The 27365-nt window shown below is 35.5% G+C and overlaps 1 long non-coding RNA gene across 2 annotated transcripts; it reads left to right on the forward strand.

Annotated features, from left to right (window-relative positions):
- Positions 1-1620: 1620 nt before the first annotated feature.
- LOC139081834 (uncharacterized) lies at positions 1621-25543 on the forward strand. Of its 2 annotated transcripts, none has more exons than XR_011537248.1 (3): positions 1621-1747; positions 23713-23783; positions 25409-25543. It is a non-coding gene; the product is annotated as an uncharacterized lncRNA (long non-coding RNA). The 2 variants fall into 2 exon arrangements; XR_011537247.1 differs by lacking the exon at positions 1621-1747 and adding an exon at positions 3268-3400.
- The last annotated feature ends 1822 nt before the right edge of the window (positions 25544-27365 follow it).

Raw genomic sequence — 27365 nt, forward strand, 5'->3', positions numbered from 1 at the left:
ACCTCAGGCAATACAGTGCTGTAAAAATGATTAAAATGTGCCCTGTCTCTGTGTAATCAATAAAACCGCTCTAAAATTAGTGAGGTTCCAGAGACCCCTCAGCAGGCTCGGCATCGCCGCGCCTGTAGAATTCCGGATCAGCCATCTATCATTATTTCCATACACAAGGTTCGTTAGACACCTCATTCTTTATCTTATTAGCACCAAAGTCAGCTACACAATCAAATCCAAAGGTCACCTTTAACAATAGTTGGTTAAACCAAAACATACATCTAGACATTATTAATATTGTACATCAAAATTCAGTGGTAAGAATGTCTAGAAGGCCAATGGAGGGTTATTATCAAAAAAAAACCCTGAAAGTATACACATTTGTAAACTTGAGAAAAAAATTCTAAAGTGGCATCTTAAAGAGACAGATTTATTTTATTATTGAAATTAGTGGACACGAAAACTACTTGTTAGTTGGAGTTATTTTTAAGTTGGAATTCTTTTTTAAGATCATGAATCACATGTTTTCTGAACTTATTTTGTTTAAATCACATTTTGTCACACATTTTATGATAGAGCTCTTTATTTTAAAGAAGTTGATGATTTCAAGGGCATTTTACGATATATATAGCTAAAGGAATTTGAAGTTTAACTTTCATATACGTTAAAATTTTATTCACCTATTAGTGAATTTTCTACGTTTAAGTGAAACTAATGAGAAATGCATGTAAGTTCTGGAAATGTGCTAAACTCATCCCCCAGTGTATCATGTGAATAAAATAATAAATTAATGCAATGCCTTTTTATATGTCCATTACTTCTAATTTACTCAACTCTTTTTATTTCACTCCAATTTTATATACTCAGATAAACTAGTGATCATTAGTAATTAATTCCTACATCCATAGTTAAGATGCATGTGGGTAGTTTGCCTGCCTACCTCAATCTGATGTCCTTTCCTTTTCTTATTTGATTGCTAAACAAATTAATGAATACATATTTGTGTCTCTCATGGATCAATTTGGGGCCTATAAGAAAATATTTTGATAATTATTAGTCAAAGATGGAGAAAAATATCTCTTGTTGAATGCTTATAATAACTTCACTGAATGCTTTGTCACTGCTATGTGTGTGATGAATATGAAATATTTATTGATGACATTATGTGACAGACATTGTTCCGTGAACTTAATGGCTCTTGTAATTCTTCCCCAGTCAGCACTGTGGTTTTACTGCCATCATTATGTTTATTCCCACTTGGTACTTACAGATCAAAATATTTCCCCCTGCCCTTCCCAATACCCCATTCCCACTGCCACTGGCATGTATCACTTAATTAACAAACGTGAATCATGAAAATGTAAAGACAGAGTTTGTGTTTCATTTTCTTATCACACTTAGGACAACATATTGAAAAATGTAGGAGGGGAAATGTGATTTTCTGATATAGAGGAGGATGAGAGGCCTAAAGTTCTTAAAACTGATCCAGAGCATTTTGGAGAATCATAGCAGAAAATGCATTATAGACATCAATAAGCCTGATATTCTTGTTAATCTAAATCAGTTAAAAATATAAAAAGACAGATGGTGTATGTCTGTCAGTTTTGTTGTTGTTTTGTTTTTCTTTTTAGGACTTAAGATTTACTTTAAAGAACCCACCATTATATGCTAAGATTATAATATTATGGCACTGGATCTAAAAAGTCGAATTACTGGAAGACTGGAGCATTTCTAGTTGAGCATCTTAGTCGTCCAGGTATGTAAAATTAAAGAAGTGAAAGAATTTTTGGACTTACTAATCTTAATAATCAATAAAATAATTATGACTGTGATAACACAAAAGGGTATTATTCTATGGAAATAAATTGCAGTGTTATTGATGATAAATCTAGGAAGTAAATACATACCGCAGAGAACAGTGCTGGGCTCCTTTCAGCTGCTCACATGGGCTGGTTTTTCAAGAGATGCTATCCTTGTATTGGGTTCTGGGGCCTATAGCTCCTCCCCCTCAACGTAGAACAACTCCAGGGGTGTTAAAATATTTAATTGCGAATCCATGTCCTTCGGTCAGTTCATCCTATAAATGTCTTAGGAGCGAAAGGATGCTACAGTTCTACTGTATTTGGGCAAAACAGTGTCTCTTTTCCATGATTGCTTTTTGGGCTTCCAGCTGCAAATGTTTAAGCAAGTGTGTTTTAATGTCGAATAAACCTATTTTGAATGCTAGCTGTGTGACTACTTGCTCATTTGTAAAAGGTAATAATGCTTATCTCAAAAAATTGCTAGAGGATTAAGTGTAAACTGCAAAATATCTGGCACATATTTAGTGCTCAATAAATGTTAACTATCACAATTAGAGTTAGCTCCCAAATTGCTCTTTTATGGAGTTTATAGCTCTTCAGGATGCTTATTACGGTTTGAATGCTGCCTCGAGTTTTGTTTTCTTTACAAACACTTTTACCGACAAGCAGTAATATTCAACTCCTTTTCAAAGTAAACAACTTTCCTTTCTGAGTGAGGTGGAAAAGAATAGGAGCTGAGGAATGCAACGAAAGGAAACCACCAATCACTCAAGGCTGTCTGCTCTGGGGGGAAAGCTAAAGGGGAGATTTCAGGAGCAAATGTGTGCCCCTTCTGTTTCCACCGTTTTACATGAGCCCTGCTATCACAGGCCTGCCCCGAATGGCAAAAGGGGAGCAGAACAGGGTCAAGGATGGGTCCCAGGTGTGGTGTGCTCTGCCGCTATCCCGGGCCAGCAGCAGTTAGAGAATCACCAAGCCCTGTAGCTGTAGGAGAATGTTTTTCTATCAAGCGTTTATTTAAGGTATCCATTTCTAGTCATTCATTTATTTATGCATTTAAAATACGTGTTAAGTACCCTGTAGGTGGTGTGGATAATGAAAAAATAAGGCAAATTACCTGTCCTCAGGAGATTCACAACCTAACACTACAGACAGCCAACTAAATAGAAATGCAGGGTGTGCCGAGAACACATCAATAAGTGAGGCCTTGGTCGAGATAAAGGGGGGAGGACAGGCTTATCTTAGACGGACATCAGTTTGTGACACTCTCCACCTTAGAAATGCAAGCAAAGTCATAAAAAGTATGGTGATAGTTGTTTCTGGTAAACTAAAAAGAAGTCATGGTATCACCTCCCTCCATAATCTCTTCAATCCAGCAGAATCACAGCTTTTGTAGCATGAAGCCAGACAAGTGAAAGTTTAAATGTTAAAGAGCACCCTTGTGGACTGAGGGAAAATGAAGGGAGCCGGCCAGCAGCAGGCTGAGAACAACCATGTCCATGATTTCACTGCAAGGAAGACGTATGAACATCGCCTTCTTGGGGCATGGAACTAAAAGGAAAACAGACGAATTCTCGAAATTTCAGAGGGCTTTTCCCTTTTAAATAGTAAGTTTCAAGATATCTTCCATTTTTCTCAACGTCTAAATTCTAAGTATTACACTTTATGTTTACAAGAATAAACGAAAGTCATAGGTTTTGCTTATCTTGGGGGTGGGAGTCTGTAGTTTTTTCTTGACAGATTATTTTCCTCAATATTTCGTGTCGAGCATTTATGTTTTCTTTTCCATCAAGAGAATAAAATTCAGTAAGTCCCATTATCTATTCATGCTTTTTTTTTGAGGAAGATTAGTCCTTAGCTAACATCCACTTCCAATCCTCCTCTTTTTGCTGAGGAAGATTGGCCCTGAGCTAACATCCGTGCCCATCTTCCTCTGTTTTATATGTGGGATGCCTGCCACAGCATGGCTTGATAAGCAGTGCTAGGTCTGCACCCGGGATCTGACTCCACCAACTCCAGGCCACCAAAGTGGAGCACACAAACTTAACCATTGAACCACTCACTGGGCCAGCCCCCTATCCATGCTTTTTAAATCAGATGCCTTTTACCAAAGAAGTGAGGTCACTGAATATTTTTCTAAGGAGAACTGCACAGCAGAATGTCTTTTAATGCTTGGGCAACAGCAGCCTAGTAGAGAGCCCATTATCAGGGTTGGGCAGGCCGCCATTCCCTAGGGTGGATGTGCTCAGTCCTATACTCTTGCTGGACTAATGCCTAGTGGTCTCTAGAGATTCCTGTGGGAGCAAAGATGGTAAGACCTGCTTTTTCAGTTGAGTGATTGTCTGCCACCCTAGACTGAGAACAATTAAACTCTGATTAGGTATCAAAGGATGCATCCTCCAATTGCTTCTTTTCCATTTGAAACCTTAAGGAAGGAAAAGTGGGTAGCTAAACAGTTAGGATTCTTTGCTTGCAACTATAGATCTAATCTTATATCAACAGAAGGAAACTTCTAGAGTGAATAAAACTGTTGTATATGATTTTTTAACTTCGTAGTTTTAAATTTTTTGGCTTGAAAAATGTCAAAAATATTCAATGAATCAAGAATAGTAAGGATGTAGAGATTCTAAAATAATCAAGATTCTACAATTCTTGCTTTATTCAGTTGTTCACTTATTTTTTAGTTAAGGTATTTTAAAGGTCATTGCTTTAGTTCACTTAATAACCTATCTGAGTAACCCCCACATATCAGTTTATAGAGATGTTTTTTCATCCTTTTTCCAGCCATATGGTACTGTTTCATATAGTTGTACCATAATTTATTGTCTTCTATGGTTGGGCAATTTGCTTGTTTCCAATATTTTGCTATCAATAATTAAATTTGTGCACTTAAGCATTGTATTTTAAGAGAGGCCTATATCTTCTTGGTAAATTCTTAGAAGGGTTCTTAGAAGGATTCTAGAAGTTGGATTGCTGGTTCAAATGCAAATGTCATTTATTGGGCATAGCCAAATTCCATGTATGACAGCACTCTATATGCCTTGCCAACATAGTGGACTGTCAATTATTCGAATTTTTACCACTGTGATAAGCAAGGAATGACATGGCAATGTCATTTTCATTCTCATTTCTCTCATTATGAGTGAAGCATTGCATATTTTACGTGTTTAAGGGTCATTAGCATATTTTTTCTGAGAGATGGCTAGTCACATTTATTTGCTCATTTTTTCAGAATTTTAAGAACATTTTTCTTAGCTATAAATTGAAAATATTTTCTCCTAGTTTGTCATTTATATTTCGACTTCACTTATGATGTTTCCTACAATGACTTTTAAAAAAATATCACATTTATCAATCTTGTCTCTTATTGCTTCTGGATTTGGCATCATAAAGTGTTTACCTATGCTTTGTTCTAATACTTGTATAGATGTTTCTTTTTCATTTAATCTCTGATTCATTCAGAATTTATTTTGGTTGTGATATGACTTATTAATTTATTTTTTAAAATTTTGCAAATATTACATGTAGTCTTTTGCAGCTGCCCTTTATCAGGTTGAGAAATTCCCTTTTATTCTGGTTTGCTGAGAGTTGTTATCATGAATGGGTACGAGTTTTCTAAAATGCTTTTCCCACATCATTTGATATGATCATATAGTTTATTTTCTTTACATTATTAATATACTAGATTATATGAATTGATTTTTGAACATGTCACTAACCTTGCGTTCCCAGGAGAAAACCCACTTTATTGTTAAATTTTACTCGGTTTTGTGATATTTTTGAGAAGTTTTGTGTCTTTGTTCATGAGGGATACTTTTCTGTAGTGTCCTTTTTCTTCTTTTCTTTTTATATTGTCTTTTGTCTGTCTTTGGTACCAGGAAAATACTCATCTCATGAAATGAGTTGGAAAGTGTTCCTTTGTCTTTTCTTTTTAGAAAGAGATGGTTTAGAATCTGTCATCGTTCCTTTTTAAAGTTAGGTGAAGTTCTCCATTGAAGTGATCATAATCTGGAGATTTCTTTTTTTGGAAGGTTTTTAATTATGAGTTTAATTTCTTTAATAGTTTTAGTACAGTTCAAGTTGTGTATTTTATCTTTGTGAGATTATACAGTTTATGATTTTCAAGGAATTGGTTCAATATATTTAAGTTGTCAAATTTATATGTGTGGAACTTCTTTATCCTGATAATGGACATTTTTGAAAAACCTACAGGCAACATTGTATTTAATAGTTCCCTAACTTTGGTAACTAGTCAATGATAACTACCCTCACAACTTCAATTGCGCTAGTGGATCTAGGCATTGCAATAAGGCAGGAAAAAAAAAAAACACTACTTGAAATAATAAGTGACTTTAGCATATCTCAGTATGTAACATCAATATATAAAAAATAATCTATTTCTAAATACTAAAATAGATGCAAGCTGAAAGAAAAGACTTTTATAATACCATCAAAAGTATGAAATACTTTAACAGATATGCCTGCCTTATATATATAATGCTATAAAACATTACTAAGATAAACTTAAGAACTAAATCATTGAAGAGATACCATGTTCATGGACCAGAAGAAACAATATTATTAAGACTTCTTTTGTTTGCAAATTTATCTGTAGAGTTACAGCAACCCCAATCAAAATCCCAGAAGACTTTTTTGGTGGAATTTACAATCTGGTTTTAGAATTTATATGGAAATGATCACAGACCTAAAACTAAAACCTAGACCTATAAAATTTCTGGCAGAACACATGGGAGACTTGGCTTCAACAAAGTTTTCTTAGGCCACAAAAAGAACGAATCATAAAAGAAAAAATGACAAATCTTGCTGCATCAAAATTAAAAAGTTCTCTTCAAAAGACATTTAACAAAATAAAAAGACCATCTAGAGGCTGGGAGAAAATATTCGTAAATATATTTCTGGTGAGACTTGTATTTGGCATATAACAAGAACTGTCAAAACTCAATAATTAGAAAATAATCCATTAAAAATTGCCAAAATGGGCCTGCCCAGTGGCGTAGTGGTTAAGTTCATGCGCTCTGCTTCAGCGGCTTGGGGTTTGCCAGTTCAGATCCCTGGGGTGCACCTACACGCTGCTTATCAAGCCATGCTGTGGCAGGCATCCCACATATAAAGTAGAGGAAGATGGGTAAGGATGTTAGCTCAGGGCCAGTCTTCCTCAGCAAAAAGAGGAGGATTGGTGGCAGATGTTAGCTCAGGGCTAATCTTCCTCAAAAGAAAAAATTGCCAAAAGATTTATAAGGACACTGGACCAAAGAAGAAAAATGGCTGGCACAGGAAAAGATGCTCGTCATTAGTCCTTAGAGAAATGCATGTTAAACTACAATGAGATACCACTACACACCCATCAGAACAGCTAAAACAAACAAGTAAGCAAAGACCCAAGGAACAGCAACTGAGAATACCAAAAGCTGAAAAGCTGCAGGGGCCACTGGATCTTTCATGTTGCTGGTGGAAATACAGTATTGTACAGCCACGTACATAAACTGTACAACCCAGAGATGTCACTCTTAGATATTTAACAGAGAGAAATGAAAACATACATCCACACAAAATCTAATTTTTATATCCATCTTATTCATAATCAACAAAAATTGGTGCATTGATTGTCTAGTGATGTATAAAAAATTATCTTAAACAGTGTCTTAGAATATAAATGATTATTATTTCATTTTTTTTGTTGGTCAGGAATTCAAGAGTAGCTTAACTGAGTGTTTCTAGCTTAGGATCTCTCATGCGGTTTCAGCCAGGATATTGGCCAGGATGCAATCAACTGAAATATTGACTGGGGATGGTGGATTTGCCTCCATCGTGGCTCCCTCACATAGCTGTCTAGCTGGTGTTGGCTGCTGGCAAAAGACCTCAGTTCTTACCTTGAAGCCTTCTCATGAAGGAGGGACCTCACTTGAGTACCCTCATGGCATGTCAATTAGGAAAGATGGACTGGCGTGTGATAAAACAAAACAAAATGAAAGTGGACAATAAATAGTTGTTTTCTTTGCATCTTTTAACTCATCTATTCCCATGTTATCCTTTGATTTAGAAATGTGCATCAGGCACCTGCTATGTACCACAAACTATGCTGGGTGGTGGAAATCGTAAAGTAGATGAGGCACAGCTCCTATATTTAAGTACTTCCCAGCATGATGGGAGAAGATGGCGTATAAACACATAGACGCAAACTAGAGTTCTTGAAATACCCCTTGATAAATTATTAAATACATCTGTTTTTGAAAATTATCACTGAACTAAGCCTATAATGTAGTTCTTCTTTATTAAATAAACACCAAAATACTATTAAATTAGCACTAAAAGTTTTCGTTTTCCTACAGATATTTCAAAATCCTTTTGAATACATTTATACTTTTAGTGTAGAACTTTGGAATCTAATCTGGAATAAAAATCTAGATTTTTAATATTAGAAGTTCCAAGTACAATAAGATTGCTTATCCATCTCCATAAAAATTAGAAACCTAACCCTAAACATAATGGGAAAATAATCTGTGAAATTTGGATAGATCCTTGTATTTCCCTCCACTGAGAACCCCCAGCTTTTATTAAACTATAACACGCATGTGGAAAAGAGCACCTATCGTGAGTGTGCAGTTCACGGAATTTTCCCAAACTGAATAACCTGTGTCACCAGCAACAGGTCAAGAAACAGAACATTATCAATACCAACAACACCTTTGTGCCCTCTTTTGGTTACTGCCACTTGCCAACGGTAACCACTACCCTGAATTCTATTCGTATAGAGTAGTTTTGCTAGTTTTTGATCTTTATAGAGGTTGAGTCATACTGTGTGTACTCTTGTTTCTATCCCCTGTTATTTAATGTCGTGTTTGTGGGATTCATTCCCGGCTTGCAGTTCTAGATCATTGATTCTCATTTCTATGTATTCCTTATGAATAACCACATTTGTCAGTTCTACTCTTGCAGGCATCTGGACTAGTTTCAGATTTGGAGATGTGGCAAAGAGTATTGCTGTAAACATCTGATTGCATGTTTTTTGGTGCACTTGTGTACACATTCCTACTTGGCACACACCTAGGAATGGAATTGCTGGCTTGTAGGGTAGGCATTTGCTCAGATTTGGTCTGTCCCGAGAAAGAGTTTTCAAAGTGGTTACATATAGGATATTTAAATTTTTTCTCTTGCTTGATTCTCACACCTTTCCACCAAAATGCTAATCACAGCCTGATATGACAAACACAGGCACTGCCCAAAGTAACCTATAAGAATAGAATTTCTTCGAAATCCTAAAAATTTATCTCAGCCTTATTTTTTATTTCCTTACTTGTCTGAGTTTATTTTAACAAAGATGAAAATACTGATCATTTGAATTATTTAGTTTCCCTCCAAAATGTGAGTAAAACTGAAGTTCCCGGAAAGGTTGTTGCCCCAAAAATGTCATTTTGTGTCATCTGGCATACCATCTCTTATTCATGGGGCTAGCCCAATTGAGAAGCATGAGTGTAGGATATAGCAAGTGCAGAATGGGGCTAATGTTTCTTTTTTTTTTTTTTTTGGCACCTAGGCTAACAACTATTGCCAATCTTCCTTTTTTTTTTTTTTGAAGATTGGCACCTGGGCTAATAATGGTTCCCAATCTGCTTTATTTCCCAACCACGCCCCACCCCCCGTACATAGTTGTATATCTTAGTTGCAGGTCCTTCTAGTTGTGAGATGTGGGACGCCACCTCAACGTGGCCTGACGAGCGGTGCCATGTCCACGCCGAGGATCCGAACCCTGGACCGCTGCAGCGGAGCACGCGAACTTAACCACTTGGCCACGGAGCTGGCCCCAAATGTTTCTTGAGGGTCTGCTGTGTGACAGTTGTTGTCTGGAGCTAGCATGTACATCTTCTAATTTTCCCTCATCATACAAATTCCCATCTGGGGATATTGTTATCCTCATTTTTATAAATAAAACAAAAAAGAATTAGAGGATATGTAAGTAAATGTATCTTGTCTGTTTAGTTGAGTGTGTGTGGTTTATCGGTGTTTAGAAATGGAAGTTTTGCTGTATTTTACCAGTTTGTACAGCAATGATGGGGAGTGGAGTAGGGGACAGAAGATGTGGTTGAAAGAACCCTGAACTAGATTTAAAAGATCAGGCATTTGGGTTGGCTATGTTACATAAGGCAAGAGTTTTAATCCTTCTGAATTTCAGTTATCCTTAGATGAAAATTATCTTCTCGTCCTATTTTCCTGGGGTTTTGTGAGAATGGCACATGTAAAAAGAAGAAACAACAATATCAAAATGTTAAACAAATTAAAGTATTTAGCCTATGTAGTGTTTTGTTTTGTTTTGTAAGTCAAGCTTATTTAAGCATAATTTACATACAATAAAATTCTCCTATTTTGGGGAGTCAAATTCTAGCCAAAGCTGTATGACTTGGGGAAATTGTCTTCTCTCTCAGCCTCAGTTTCCAGATCTTTAAAGTGAAGGGGAAGGTGGCTAGAAAATTACAAAGTTCTACATTTTCTTTTGGTGCCATTTAGATTTCTGATAATGAAGTGTAGGAAGAGGCAGTTGAAGTGGGAGTGACTTTGGGAGTGCTACCTGTCATAATTTAAAGAAAGGTACATTTACATGTCAGTTTATATTAGGGAAGTAATAATTAAGAAATACTTACAGGAGAAAGTAGAATTAACTATGAGTTTCTTTTTTTAAGGGGAATAATTGATTTGCTTGTAAAAAGAAATATCTTAAAGTGATAGCTTGTTTATCTACACAGATAAATCTTGATTCTTTCCTTGATCTTAGAAAGCTTCAGAATATCAGAAATCAAATTCCTTCTAAAAACCTTCAATGCAATTCCAGTTTCTATATATAGGATAATGTTCAAACTCTTTAACAAGGCATGTAAGGCTCTTGATCAGTTTTCCACCCCTGATTTCCATCCTTCCCTTCTCAAGCTCACCCAAATCCTCCTGCCATGATGTCCCTGAAATAGCTATGTGGTGCTATCTCAGGAGTCATGTTTCACTGCTTCCTTTGCCTGGAACCTGTTTCCTGCACACTCACTTCTCAAAAGCTCATTGTGGACAACCTCTTCTCTGGGAGCACATTCTGCTTCTGTTCCCTCCATGGATTGTGAGCACTGGGCTTGGCTGCATTGACCTTAAATCACCAGTGCATTGGATAGAGTTTGGCACGTAAGTGACATACATGTGATGAATAAATGAACATCTTCATTAAATAACCTCTGTATATTTCAGACACTCGTTACAAAATTTCACATTACTTTGAATGTGGATTTCATAGAAATGACTTTGCTTCATCATCAATTATGGGCTATATCTATTTATATTTCAATTTTACATTGTTAAAGAATAATACATAGTATAAATGCTAATTGCCAGGAATTTTGACACAAGTTTAACATACTTTAAAAAAATACCAATGTTAAAAACAAAATGCAATCCTTAATTTTGCACCAAATGGCTAAAAATAAAGTTTTCTTTTTGACATGACTAAATGAAGTCAGTAGATTTGCTGAGATGAGAGCGTGCCAGTTACTATCCATTTCTCCTTCAGCTATTTGATTGTTTTTCTTTAGCAACAATTAGCAAAAGCTAATGTGTGTTTACTAAATTAATGTGTGTTAACTAAATTAAAGACATTCAGTTTGATCATGAACATCTGGAAGTATAATACACAATGTTAGTTATGTGCTTCAGGAATGAGAAAAAAGGGAGTAATTATAAAAAATATCTTAAACGGTAAAGAACTATTAAAAAAAATAGAAGCTCTTTTCATCCCTTTTATCCTTGATTTAATGAAAAGTTATTTCACTTAATTTACTCTTGTTCTTAAATAATTCAACTTGTTAATACACACTATTCATCGAAAAAAAATCAAATATTTAAGTACATTGTTATCAATTAGTATCTGAGAGCATCTGAGAAAGATGTGTTCCCACTTTGTAAGAAAGATAATATCTAAACATTCTGCTGCAGTTTGATAATGATTTTGACAGAATCAAAACAATACACACAGGCTCTATAGATTTTAGTATTTATTTCTGACAACCTGACACATTAATTTTAAATGCCTATGACAAATTTCTCCCAAGTACTATTTCAAAAAAATTGCATAGGAAATCGTCCATGTGCAACTCATCAAAGTTTTATAGTGCTAAATATATTTGGAACTTATCATATTTCCTGTTCTTATTTTCCATGGGTGATTACAAACTGTTCTCCCCCAGAACGTTTTAAGAGACTTCTGTATAATTCTGACACAGAGGAAGGAAAATATGCATTTTGATATGTTCACAATATGTTCAGAAACTTATCTTAAACTCTTAGCCAGGCAATATGCTCGAGAATTGAAGTTACCTTTAGTGTTTGTTAGTTCTGATGAGGATTCAGAACTTTAGTCAGAAATTTACAAATTATTTCAGACTTTTGAAGGAGAGAAGGCTAGTTCAGATTGAAGGACAGGAAGTGGAGGTACGTGCTGAGCATATTCATGATTGAAAGGTTGCTCCTGGAAAAGAGAGAACAGAAAGGAAACATATATATCCAACTTTGCAAAATTAGCAGCAGGGATTTTCAATTCTTCTTTTAAAATTTAGTGTTTTATACAGACATCTCCCTATGCCCACTAGGTATAAATCCGATAAGTTAATTCTAGTAATGGAGAAGGACTATGGAGTACTGAGTGAAGTCTTAGAGTTAGATAAAATATTTTAATCTTTAACAAAGTAATATATGCACATAGTAAAGCATCAAATATTTCAGAAGGGCTTATTGTGAAACAAGACACTTCTCTACCCTCTCTTCCTTATAACAGTCTTATGCCCTGGAGGTATTTGCAATCATTTGCTAAAACTTACTTTAGTACTAACTTTTTATAACTCTAATTACTATGTTTAATCAGTGATTTGTTTAGTTATCAACTATAGATCATAACAGGTATTGTTGTTTTGATGATTTTTCTCAGCACGCTCCTGCCTCATTTATTTGTTTATATTAACTTGTTCATTTCTCTGCTCAGAATATCTTTGCCTAAAACATCCTCTGTTTCCTCACTTCCCTCTGATCTTGGCTGACAAGTCACCTCCACGAATAGCTGTGCGTCAGAAACAGCTATGCTGCCCTCCCCCAATTTACTCCTCCTGATTGGACTTCCTGGTGCCTGCCAGTATCAATTTGTTGTATTTTTATTTCCTGCCTCTTTCCCTACCTAGTCCGTAAGTTCCACAGTAGACGCCATCTTTTTTATTTATTGGCGTTATCACTAGTGCTTAGAATAGTGGCAGGCACATTGTAGGAATTCATCAAATATTTGTTAAATAAATCAGTAAATAAAGTGCTTAGAATAATGCCAGATGTGCAGAATTATTGATTAATGCTTTCTAATAATAATTATTATAAAATTTAAAAAGTTTATAAACTCAAGAACTGTTTATTTTGTTTATAACATTATTGCCATGGGCATAGTAGATTCAATACATGTAAGATGGGCTTTAGATAATCAAGCCTACTATTCCTGTGCGCAAATGTTGTTTATTTCTGACATCCAGTAATGTGAGGTGTGTTTTTGAGCATGTTATGTCTTAATCATCGTAACCTTCATGCTAGTGTTATTAGTGGAAACACAGTGAATAAAATGTCTTACTCTTTAGAGTGATACAATGTTACCTAGCCCTGAAAGATAAACAGTACTTAGAAATATGTTACAAAGAAAGCCACTAAGTTTGTTATTGTATTATATATATTTAACAAACTTTTATTTTGGAATTATTTCAGATCTATGGAAAAGTTGCGAGGATAGCACAGAGAGTTCCTTTACACACTTCACCTGGCTTCTCCAAATGATAATAAATTTTACATGCCCATTTGTCAAAAGCAAAAAAACAACATTGGCACAATGCTATTAACTAAAGTACAGACTTGCTTTGGATTTTTCCAGGTTTTTCACTAATCTTTTTCTGCTCCAAGATCCAATCCCGGATGGCATGCTGCATTTAATCGCCAGGTCTCCTTTGTCTCCTCCAAACTATGACATTTTCTCATCCTTTCTTGTTTCTCGTGACCTTGACCATTTTGAAGAGTACTAGTCAGATACTTTTTAGAATTTGTGTTTGATGTTTTCTCATGATTAATCTAGGGTGATGGATTTCTGGGAGGTAATATATTGTATTTAATGCTAAACATGTTAAAGAAGTTATTTAGCCAGAAGTCCTAGTATAATCGTAAGCTTACTAGAAGACCAAGTACATTTTTAAAATTTCTAATTTCTTGAGTCAATAAATCCTTTTCATGTCAGTCAACAGCACACCAGACTTGGCAATATATTTTTTATTTGAAATATGTTTTATGTCTGAAATTTTGCTTTGGTCCAGGTGTAAGCAGTGGGTAATGTCTTCCAGTTGGCATTGATACTTGCCGATGGTTCTTTGAAAGCAAAAGTTGTTGCTGCTGATCTCTTTCTTTCCCTCCTCCTCTTTCTCTCCCCCCACTCCCTGCCCCCCCTCCTCTCTCCCTACTCTCCCCTCCTTTCTCCTTCTTCTCCTTCTTTATATTAGGCAATTGCTGTAATTTACATAAACTCCACACAGCCTTAAGATTTAGGGAAAGGTTTTTCTTTTTAACTTCCCACGTACTTTCTATATTTAAACAAAACCTTCACTGCAATAACCAGCATTGATAAAGATGATTCTTGTGGCAGTTTATTTGTTCTTTTCCACCCTGGGTGTGTTTTTCTTAAGATTCTATTTTTTAACATGTCGTGTTCTTGAAAATGTGTTTTCTTATTCAAATTATATATTCAGGGCTTCTCCTATTCCCCAGTTGAGGCAGATAACAGTAACTATTTGAACTATGCAATCTGTTACAGTGTGTCTGTGTCCTTACCTCCTGATGATGCTGTTATGGCTACCAAGAGTACCTGTATCTTCACTACCACAATTGCTTGCCTAGTGATTCTTACTAATTCTGTAAAAAAATTATAATTCACAAACAAAATGTGTTTAAGATAGTAAGAGTATTCATTTTTCAACTGGAATTGTAAGAAAAATCAAGATAAGAAAACAATGTCTTCAAGAAAAGTTTTAGGTGATTTTTAAGAGATTAGGGCTAGAAATTCATAGAGGGACACAAGCAAAATGTGGTCAAGATAAAGCAGATGGTAAAAAACGAGCAATTGTGAACAGTTGATCAGGACTATAAAAAACATGTATTCATGTATTACTATGTTTTTGGTTGTTACATGTTCATAACTTTATTGTATTATGAGCTTTTAATATGGGCCTTTTATTCAAGAGCACTTTCTTGTTATGGTGAAAAACAATTCACCTGAATTTGTTTGTGTATAATATCAAATAATAATTTACTATTAACATAAAAATAAGAATAACAATGAACACTTATGTAGTACATACCACGATCAGAGACTAAAGTTGAGGGGATAGGATGAACAAATTCCCCAAAGAAGGCAATGTGAGTTTATAATGAGAGGAAAGTCCATATCCACTTCATGGTTCCCAGTTTCATTATTATACCTGTTGGGCACACAGCAACATATAATGCTTGTTGATATAGGTGTATTCTGTGTCAGTGAGGATGGGCCCCCGTCTCTCAGCGTATCATGTCCAAGCTGGTACCTCAGTTGCACCTTCAAAAGGCCTTTCGATTGCTCTCTCTCGGCTGGCAACTACTGAGTTTATAGTATGTGATAAGGACAGTGAATCCAGTGGGAATGTGCTCACTGCCACACTCCTTTGCTCTAAAGTGAGAGCCTTGTTACCAGTCCATATTACATAGAATCCTGTGTCTATGGATCAAATACTGTGCACTTTTGGAGAATGTTCTGGCTGAGGCTCTGCTGGCAGCCATGCACATAATATAATCACATATTGTGTCCAAAATTTCTGAAGCAGTAGTTTTTTCCAGCATCTAGTACACCGTATTACTAGAAACAGGTCACGCCTGGGTCTTTGAAAAAAGTAATAAAATAGATCATCAGTTAGTTATCCTAAGCATGATTTAAATTTTAATCTATGTGCATTTATATATAAATTAGAAAAGATAGTGGGGAATTGTAAAAGAAAATTAAACTTCATCTCATGCTTGTTCTCAGATCCATCTCCTGGATTTCCTTGTTCTGCTCCACATCGGTGGGAACTATATTTCCCCAGCTCCCTGGCTCTCTGTCTTCTTAGAATAGGCAGCCCGGGAAAAGCAGCAAGGAGAATCCAGGATATTTTCTACCCCCTCATTCAGGTAGTGCCTTAGAAGCGTCTGCATCTTCTCTGTGATTCTAGCTCTCTTTAGACAGCCCCTCCCCTTCACAGTCCCCCTGCCCCCCAGTTCTCTCCTGCTGGTTCTTCTCACTTGACAGCCCTGATTTCTGGGCTCTGGTAACATGACTTGGCTCCTCTCTCCCTTTGGGGCAGCAGCAGCTCCTGCTATTGCCTTCTTGAGGAGCCCTCGCTGTTTTCTGTTTAGTCACCAACTCCCTGTATTAAATGTCCTCTGTTTGAATACCTAGAGTGGTTTCTGTTTTTCTGACCAATGATTAACACAAATAATTTGCTCATCTCTATTGAAACTAGAACACTGGATGAAAGAAATAGTTCTCAAACAAAATATAATTTAATCAATGTAACTTCAGAAGAGATTGACTCAATACAACAATCTAAAAGAATCAGGCTCCTTAAAGATTTAGCAGCACCTCCTGCCCCCAACAAAACAAACCCAAGAACAAAGCCCAAAGTTCATCTATGCTATAATGTCTAGATAATCTTAATGCTATTTAAACTTTTTACAGTGTTTCAAAAATAAAGTCTCCAACTGACTTTTATGGGAAATTTTGACACTGACACTGAAACCTGACAATGAAAACATCAAAAAGAAAAATATAGACCAAGCTCATTTATGTCATGTGTAAATATCAATGAAAACATTCTAAATAAAATATCATCTAAAAGTTACAGGAGCACATTAAGAAAGTAAAATCTATGACTGTCATTGGGAAACACACTTGCTTACATTTCTTTAATATCAGGAATCTAGAAGAGGCACCATTTATTCCCCTTTATACACAAAAGGAAACTAAACAAATAAAATTATTTTTATTTACTAAGAAAAAAAAAACCCAGCCAGTATTAATGCCTTCCTCAAGCAGAGATTCCAATTTGAACATTGTTATACAAGATAACCAATTAACAAGCAAGACCATTTGATATTAAATATTATGTTCTACAAGCTCTAACAATAAGTGTTAAAACCTCAGGGTCTTGGGAAAAATAATTTATTTTGCAAATAAATTGCAAATACATTTGTTATGACTACATAAAACAGACAAGGATGGTTAAAGTTTAAATTTTTATATTATTCCCTATTTAGGACCAGAAAGTTAATAATAATGATAGTCTTGCCATTATTCTCAATTTGACATCTCATCACTGCAGATTCCCTGGCTTCAATTTATAATCCCAAGTGGCAGTGGCATCTCTTCATGCTGTTGCAGAAGGCATTTACTCCCTTCTTTATACTCTAAAGTTCTTTTTCAAAAAGTTGCTAATAAAGAGTACTTGCATTTATAAATCCACTTACAAAGCAATCTATTTGTTAAATACTAGATGGCAAAATTGAGAGCCTAAATAAAACTAAATACTAACCAAAATGGATAGTGAATAGAGATAGATTACGTGGATCTTAATAATCACATTGAGATATTAAATTAACACAAAATACTGATATGATTAAAGATAACGTACATAACCATAATATGTCACTTCAGCAGACATTGGAGACAAAGTGGTGAATGAGCATCATCAATTCAAGGAAGAGTTAATATTGGTCAATACACAAGAAAAATGAAAGACTAAAATATTACAGTTCACATATGAAAGAAATCTGATAGAAAATTCCCCCAATTTGACAACTATCCTAAAAATTCATGACATCATCAAGAACAATTTGTTAAACTGAAAGTAATTTTTCTAAACTTTCAAAGATAAAAAACAAATTTTAATCACCTATGCCAAGAGACTGATGTATTTTCTCTACAGAAAAATTGTTACAAAATTTTTGTCATATAAAGAAACTGTCAAAGAAAGGATAGCTAAAAATTGTATGAAAAGTATAACAAAAGTGTTTCAGGCAATTAATCAAAATATTATTTTTCTGGACATTGTGATGTTTGTGGAATTTTTCAGCTTTTAAAATGTGCACTGTTGGTTGTGATTTCTTATTTCCTCTCAAGCGAGTATTAACTTTTATGCCCTTTTATGCATTAGTACTTTTGTATTATTTTTTCTTAAAGAGTACTCACAAAATTAAGTAAGCTTCCGAACTCCAAAACTTATTCTTTCTTCAACCCGTCTCAAATCCTTAGAGAATTTGTGAAAATTTGGTAGTAAGTATTAGATTTTCAAAATCCAGAGAATAAGAGTTCAAATTGTGGGCCAATGTCACCTAGGAATTGAGGGACAAGAGGACGCTGGCAGATGAGTTAAGCTTATATGTTGGAACAGACACAGGCAGTAGTGCTTCCTGGAGACCAATGGTGCTCATTAGAATATTAATATGTCTGGGAATGCCTATGCCAAAGACCGGGTTTAGTGTGTTTATTCCAGCATTTCTCAGAGGTTTTTAGCCAGAGAACCCTTAGTCTTGGTATATATGTGGGCATTTTGAAACATGTTTGGGAAATAGTGGAATAGAATGTTTATCAATAACAGACAGTGAACACAAGGAAGAGATTTTTAGCAGCCAGGAAGCATGAGACTTGAAATATTCATTCAAGAGCATTTCCATGGATCTGTTTTACTGCATGCACAGTCAGTGTGATATTTGGTGCTATTTTCCTCTGGGGAAAAAAGACCAGATACATGCTAAGACTTTTCCATGGGTGGTCTTTAGCTCAAGAATAGCCAAAAAAGTTATCCCTTGTGGGAGTTCAGGGGGATTAAAAATCAGCTTTCACTTTGCTTTTTCAAACCCAAGAACATTGTTAGTAACATTGCTGGTAACTTTCTTGGGCTAGTGTGGAAACTTATCACTCATTGAGAGAAAATAATTTTAAATATGAAGAATACACAATTGAAAGATTAACCTCCATTTCAGGAGAATTATACTTTTCTTGATTTCTGCCTACTTTATTTCATGAGTGTTTGATAAATTCAATTTTACTTTTCAGGTAAAAAGAGTGGACCCATTTTAATTGGAAACATTTTGATTTCTTGTTCATAAGACGATTCAGAGAAAGTTTTGTTTTCATAGGAAAGCTAAGGCTATATCTTTGGCTCCATTATTTCTGGTAATCTTCTAATATGCACTTACATCCAAAAGCATGCGGAAAGAAGGGCTTTTAAAGTTTAAGGCATACATTTTTGAAAAACTAAGCATGGCAAGAGAAACAAAATTTTTTGTGTGTGAACAGTTATTTTGATTTTCAAATTGCAAATGTTATTGAAAACTAATTTAGAAATCTTCCTTTCCTTTCCTTTTCTTTCCTGCCTGTGTTTTTTGAGATGATGCATTGGCTCAGGTACTTGGCATGAATATAAACAACATAAGGACAACCAAAAGGAAATTAATCCATCACAGTTCTAATTTCAATTTGCCTATTTTTATCATTCACATTTTTTACCATCTGGAAATTTTTCCATCACTAGCTAAAAATATGATATTCCTTTTCAAATACTTTGGAGTTTTAAAGACAGACACAATTAAATTTTATTATCATCATGTATGGCATTATTTAGTATGATTAGAGGAATCTGTTAATTTTAATGACGCTTTACATGAATGCATAAAATCACCACATACATATATGTATGTGTCAAGATTGATATTTAAATTTATGTGAAATCAAAAAGTCAGGAAAATAGATTATATATAAATATCAAGATACTGGCTTGAGTTATATTCATTTTGCATAAATGTCCTTGCAAAAATTTTAAAAAATCAATTTCATATAATATTTTTTATCATGACATATTAAGGAAATTATAGTTATGAATATACATGTAGTTTTAAAACCTGACCTAAGAGATTCAAACTAATATTTTAAAAATGGTAAGAAAAATTTAATCACATGATTAATTTTAACTAACTAGGTGTTTGAGCTTAACATTTTTATTTGAAACACAGGTAAGCCAATAGCCATAGAAGTATTTGAATTGTCTGCATGCTTTTGTGAAAAATGTATACCGTTGTGAGTGTATATGTGTGTGTTTGGTGTGTATATATATATATATATGGTATGTATTTTATAATTTTATTCAGATATTAAGTTGGTATTGACTCTAGCACTATTAGAGTCTTGGATTTGGGGAGAATCTCTCTTTTTTATAACAATAAGTCTTATGTCACTCTGCCACTTTAAAGAATTTTTATGCAATGAATTGCTTTCATACACCAGAAAAGTAAACGGTGTCATAATTTACTAGCTTGTCTATGCAGATGTGCCCATGTCATCCATTAGTGAGGCAAAGAGTAATTTCTTAATTTAGAAAGAGCATCTCTCTTTCTCTCCCTCTGTCTCTCTGGTCTTTCTCATATTTATCTCTAAGATATTTGTTTCTTCTCATTATCAGTGTAAATGCTAAATACTTCATGCTAATAAAAAGAAATGTTATTTTACAGAGTAGTTTTCCTCACTGCCCTCCTTTGTTTTTCTCAACTTTTATATATGTTTTCTTTGCTATCTCCTTAAGTTTTTTTGTTTTTAGGAAGGTTAGCTCTGAACTAACTGCTGCCAATCCTCCTCTTTTTGCTGAGGAAGACTGGCCCTGAACTAACATCCATGCCCATCTTCCTCTACTTTATATGTGGGACGCCTGCCACAGCATGGCTTTTGCCAAGCGGTGCCATGTTGGCACCTGGGATCCGAACTGGCGAACCCTGGGCCAGCGAGAAGCAGAATGTGTGAAACTTAACTGCTGTGCCATCGAGCGGGTCTCCCTAAATATTTTTGATAGGTTAGGAGCAAACTCTTTCTGCATGTGTGTGATGTGCTATTTTCTGATCCCATAAATATTTTCCCTTGTTAGTTTCCGTTGCTGCTTCTATCCTTTATATTTCCACTGTATGTTGGTATTTTGGTGTGTTTTTCTTAATGTATAACATAACCTTTTGGAAAAGAGTTGTATACATTTGTTATAATATGTGTTTATACTTTATAATATTGTTAGGTCTTCTAAAGATTGAGTGATGATGATGATGCTAATAATAACATAATTCCAATTAAAGTAAAAAAGCCACAATCTTTAATAAGCAACAAAGTATCAAGGTTATGCTATTTTTAATTAAAGTTTAAGTAATGTTTATTTTTAATTAAAAATGGCACACCATAATTATATACAAATGTGGATTATGAAGATCAATTTCATGATGATATTAAAATAGCCTTGAAAAACAAGACAGTTTTTTGATATATGTAAAGTGTAAGCCATATAGAGTGCGTACATGTGTGTATTGATATATGTAGTTGGATAGCTACGTGTGTATATATGTGGTATATTCATGTGGATATAAGTGTATTAATTGCCTTAAATTCTATTCCCTTCATTAAAGAGTCAAATCAGCTTTTTTAAGCATACTATTTTTATAAGTATTTCTCACTATGTCCTTTGTTCAGTGATCAATGTATCCCCAAACTGCAACATACCTCATTAAGTAAATCTACTAGTGCTTAAATTTTTCACATTAATTTTCTAATAATAGGTTTCTTTTCAAGTGCTTTTCTACATCAGAATTCTGTAAACAGGAACAGGCTTACCATGTAGTTCTTTACAAGAAACGCTTTAAAAGCACTGCAATATATTGTCTGTTTCCATAAAGCTCACAATGGGAATGAAACGCCTGAGGCAAAACACGTCTTCTGTGCCTTCAAAAGTGAAACATCAAAGAAAGGCATCATTTGTGTATAAATATACGAAAGTGCTCATAAATAAAATCTTTATTCATTGAGATAAAAATGAAAAAGCATTCTTAAAGGTTTCTTTCAGAAGCAGTATCCTAAAATCACAATACATGGACTATGGATATAAAATAGTTGACAATGCTGTCCTGTGATCTTTGTGTATTCAAAATCCTTGGAGCTTATTTGGTGAATAGTAGAAAAAGAAGAAACTTCTGCACATATGACATTTTATACTCTACATTTTAGTTATGATCAAAGGTAGCACTTTTTTGTTAAATGTTAAAATTAGATGCATCAATTTGGTGAGTTTATGAAAATAATGTAATTTCTATAGAATATATAAGAAAAGAAAAACTACAGATGAGATAACATATCTGAAGAACGTTACTGTACAATAGAAATGAAAAGGCTCTGAGTGATGAAATATCTAATAACTGCCCCTGTGGAGATATGTAGCATGAAATAGACTCAGCACACTGACCTGCATGACCATGAGTGATAAAATGATTATTGTTTGAAGTCCTTGAGTTTTGAGTTAGTTTGTTATGTAGCACTATTGTGGCAATTGTTAGCTGAAACAGAAATATGGGGTTACAGGAATGAAAAAATGGATACCACTCCCCACCGACATGTCTTAGTAAACAACATAACTGTGTATAACAAATAGCTTGGTTAGATATTGCTAAGTGTCATGGAGAAAAATTAAGCAGAGAAGAGGAATGGGGAGTGTTGGAGATGGAATTTTAAATATAGTAGTCAGGAAAGCCTCACTGAGAAGGGGATTGTAGCAGGTCAGTTTCCCCAAAAAGCAAATTCTGAGAAAGAGATTTATAGGTAGGGTCAATTACCCCTTTCATGATGGTAAGTGAGTGGTAGCTCTAGTTTAAAATGCAACGATGTGTTTGCTGTGGAAGTGTTCTCCTCTTTCAGCTATCCAAGACTTCCAAACTTGCAGAACCAAAAGTCACATCAACAGGAAGTACAAACTCTCCAAAACGGGCCATTTAGGATGCTGTTAAATGAGACCACGCCCAGTATCTCCTCTTGGTTCACAGACTCATACACCAATTAGTGACATAGTGTTAGTGGGTCAACATGCTTTCTGTTGGCTGAAACTCTGTGAATAGGGAAGGCAAAAATATATGTCAATTCCAGTTAATATGAATTGGTGCCCCTTCCAGGGTTGAAGGGTTCAATGTAGTCAATTTTCCACCAAGCAGCTCTTTGGAATTTGCAATGCTTGATGTCATATTGGGGGCTCAGCTTTGATCTCTTTTGCTGGCATGTTGGACATTTGGCATCAGCAGTAGCTAAATCAGCCTTGGTGAATCAGAGCCCATACTAACAGATCCATGCCTAGCCTCCATCCTGGCCACCGTGGCTACTCTGTTGATGTATCCATTTGCCAATACTCCATATCTGATGATAGTGGCCAACTACAGACAACTAGTTGAGTTACTCTCTCTACTTGATTGTTGAAGCAAGTTTCTTCTGGGTTCAAAATTTCCTGGGGGATGTTAACATACAATTCAAAGATCTTCTCACTGGTGTCCACTCCCATAAAACCATCCATATGCCTCTTGCCTAGACCTTCTTAGCCTCAATATTCAAATATTTCTGCTTCTGGGTCCTTGACCAATCAGCTAAGCCATTCATCAATTGCTCATATACCTTTATACATTCTAACACTGGGATACCTCACACAATATAGATGAGCAAATATAGTGCCCAAAGCTCTTCCCATTGGGAAGACTTCTCCTCATCAATATACTTCAGGGGTCTAGAAGTGGGGCTGTAATATAGCTGTAGCCCATTTTCAGAATGCACACACATCCCAAGCTGACCTTTTCACAAAACAAACTCAGATTTTTCCACTTCTGACAGCTGGTCATAACAGACCCCTACTCACGAGGTTGTAGGTCTTGCCTAAGGGAGCAGTGCTGGTACAACCACGATAGATTAAATGGACCATGACATACCATAGCTTACTTCTACTCATGTTTTTCTCAGGCTTGATCATGGATGTACCATACTCCAACTTATGATGAATTGCTCCTGGACATGCCCAGCTTTATGACTTGGTGAGTCTGTCGGATCCCAGCTCTTATTGGACAGTTCATGTGTAGCATCACTTGGTGCCCATGGTTAAGTGTTCTATCGGGTCCCAGTAGCACAATAGGAGCTGTTTCTTAAAAGGTATATAATTCTCTCTGGAAGATGGTATGTATTTTTCTCCAGTTTTATTGAGAAATAATTGACATATGTCAGTGTATAAGTTTAATGTGTATAATATGATGGGTTGATTTACATAATTGGTGAAATAGTTGCCACAATAGGTCCAGCTAACACCCATCTTCTCAAATAGATACAATGAAGAGAAAGAAAAACAGAAAAAAGGAAAAAATTTTCTCCTTGTGATGAGAACTCATAAAAAAATTACTCTCAGCTTTCCTGTGTATCATACAGCAGTGTGAGGTATAGTCATCATGTTGTACATTACAGCCCTAGTACTTATTTATCTTATAACTGGAAGTTTGTGCCTTTTGACCACCTTCCTTCAATTTCCCCTCCCCCCACCCTCCACTTCTGGTAACCACAAGTCTGATCTCTTTTTCTACAAGTTTGTTTGTTTGTTTATTTTTAGATCCCACATATATAAGTGAGATCACACAGTGTTGGTCTTTCTCTGGTTTATTTCACTTAGCATAATACCTTCAAGGCCCATCCATGATGTTGCAAATGGTAGGATTACTTCTTGTTTTATGTCTGAATAATATTCCACCGTATATATATCACAACTTTATCCATTCAGCCATTAATGGACACTTATGCTGTTTCCATGTCTTGGTTATTGTAAATAATGCTGCTATGATCATGGGGGTGCAAAGTTGTTTTCAAGTTACTGTTTCCATTTCCTTTGAATATATTCCCAGAAATGGAATTGCTGCATCTTACGGTAGCTCTATTTTTAATTTTTTGAGGATCCTCCATATTGTTTTCCATAGTGGCTGTGCCAATTTACAATCTGAGAAGTTGGCATAATTTTTCTCCAGAACCCAAAAGCTTGAGTTATGATTCTCCCATAAACTCCATTCTTTCTATCTTTTTTTCACCATTAACACCTCCAACACCAAGAGACGCCAGGACAATGAGTCAAACGACAGGTCTCCTTATACTATAGCCTTGACTTGCTGCACAGCCCTTTCTTACTCTGGGCACCACTCAAGGTTGGCAGCTTTCCAAGTGACTCAGCACAAGGGCCAAAGCATTATTCCCTCTGCCTTCAGATCCTAAAGAGGCTTATCTAGTGTTGGCTTCCTTTTTTGGATTGCAAGGTGCAACAATTTGTCTTTTATTTCATATTCGATGTCTGTCAGGTCTCTGACCACTAGAACCCTAAAAATTTTAGTGAAGTGGCAGAAACCTGAATCTTCATGGGGTTTTCTTCCAGTCTTTAGATCACATGTGTCTTACCAAAGCCTCTCATATATTTGTTGCTTCTTGCTTAACTGATCCAATTAATGTGATATTATCAATATCATGAGCCAATGTGATATTTTTTAGTATATTTGGCTCGCACAGATCCCTTTGGAGTATATTATGACAAAGAGTGGAAGAGTTAACATTGTTTCGGGACAAGATTGTCAAAATCTACTCTCTTCTGTCTCAGGTGACTTGCAACTGTTTCTGATCCTCTTTTCTATAGGGATAGAAAAGAATACATTCTCCAGATGAATGGCCACATACCAAGTACCTGAAACACTGTTATCTGCTCCAGCAAAGAGAACTCCTCTGGCACAACACTGCAATTGGGGCCACCTACAAAGAGTTGACAGTGGTCCATTGTCATCCTCCAGGATCTGGCAATATGAGACCCCTGCCTGGTGGTGACTCACGCATTGGGCTGCATGAAGCTTGTTTCAGGTATTGGGCAGGAGGCAATATCTGTGTTATCCTTCTGCCCAGTGCTCTCATTGCTAAAAACCACAGCACAGGCTGTGTTAACAACACTCACTTTTTCTTTGCGCTCCTCCTTTCACAAGCAGGGGGAATCCTCGGAAGCCAGTGGCTCTAAGTAGATCACCAAGATTGCCTTCCCTGTTTGATGCGGACCGCTTTAGTCTTTGCCCCACAGCAGCCAAAACTAGAGCAATGCTGTCTGCTCTAAGCTCTCTGGTTCAGCAGGCATTTGTCTTCAGCCAAATCGTTGCTTGGGTTTCTGTCTTATTTCCTCCCCACGAAGATGTTTATTGTATTTTTAAGAGGCTATGTCGTTTTAAAAATTATTATTTTCTATCAATGCTAAATGTTTGGGGAAAAGAAGGTGTGTCCAGTTGTGAACATACAGATTCATCTTAACTAGATATCTCCAGATACTGTTTTCATGTTCATATCATTATTCCTATCACATTCTAAAATCAATGTCTTAAATGGAGCGACTTTTATATAATTCTTTTTCCTCCCATGAATGTGTTCCTTTGGGTTCTTGTTCACACCTCATTTATTATTGCTACCCCCATCCCAAAAGTAATATGAGTCTTCATGTTTTGAATGCGTGAAGCCAAAAGCGTTTTTAATGAACGAAGTTTTGGTATACAGTTTTTACACTGTTTTCATGGATTCATGTAATTAAAATCTAAAGCCACTGATTTGTAGGTTCTTTAAATATTCTCTAGCTTCTTAATTGTTGGCAAAGAGGAAGATGTAAGCTTTCAGGGATCATAACTTCTGGGGAAATTGGAATCTGGCTATATTTGTATAGGACATATTCCTAATTATGTCTGTAGTGAGGATCTCTGCTTATTGTTTTCCCCTAATTTATACTCTCTCTTTCAAATTTCCCACCTATTCTTTTTTTCATGACACTCAGCTAAAGTAATTTTTCAGATGAAATCTAACATGAAAGAAAAGTGTTTTAGTTTTGACCTAAAGAGTTAAGAGAAGTTGGGAGATACTAAAAAGTTTTTTATGTCTGAGAACGAGTCTTTGATCAGATGTTCTGAGGGTGTATAGCTAATTGTGAGTGCCCAGTGTCTATTGATGGAGGTTGCTTTTCAAAAATTATTAGAAACATTTATTTTTAAATTGCATATCAGCCTCACAAAACCCGTGATGGTGTCTCCAGTGTGTAAAAGGCATTGAACGACAGCAGATCACAATGGTTATTGTACTGAAATACATGTATTTATTAAAAATGGGTAAATAATATATACAAACACACCAATTTGTTTTTCCAGAACCTAAAAATGATTTCATCTTCGATTCACATAAAGCGTTTAACAAATGTTTCTCCTTCAGGAAAATGAGCAGCAATATGTACATGGATGGAGCCTGCCCTCAATGGGGAAATTAGATTGTTCCCACTTCTGAGGTCTAACGTTTAAAGTACAGTTTTCAGGGTTATCACCCATTGGTTGTTTTTTCCTCAGAGACAAACACTATCTCCAATGATTGTGCTTCTCTGAAAGCAAAACCGGTTTATATCAGGAGTGTGCCAATAACTGGCAAGAGTAGGTCAAATACAACCTTAAAAAAAGAGGTGAATTTGATGATTCTTTTTGTTTATTTAAAGAGTAATTAATCATTTTCCCTTATTTTCACTCTTGCCTAATCTTGATCTCCTGATTTTATGTAAATTACCTCCAAGTTTTCTAAAGCAGAGT

This window comes from Equus przewalskii, chromosome 2, assembly GCF_037783145.1.
Source record: "Equus przewalskii isolate Varuska chromosome 2, EquPr2, whole genome shotgun sequence".
NCBI lineage: Eukaryota > Metazoa > Chordata > Mammalia > Perissodactyla > Equidae > Equus > Equus przewalskii.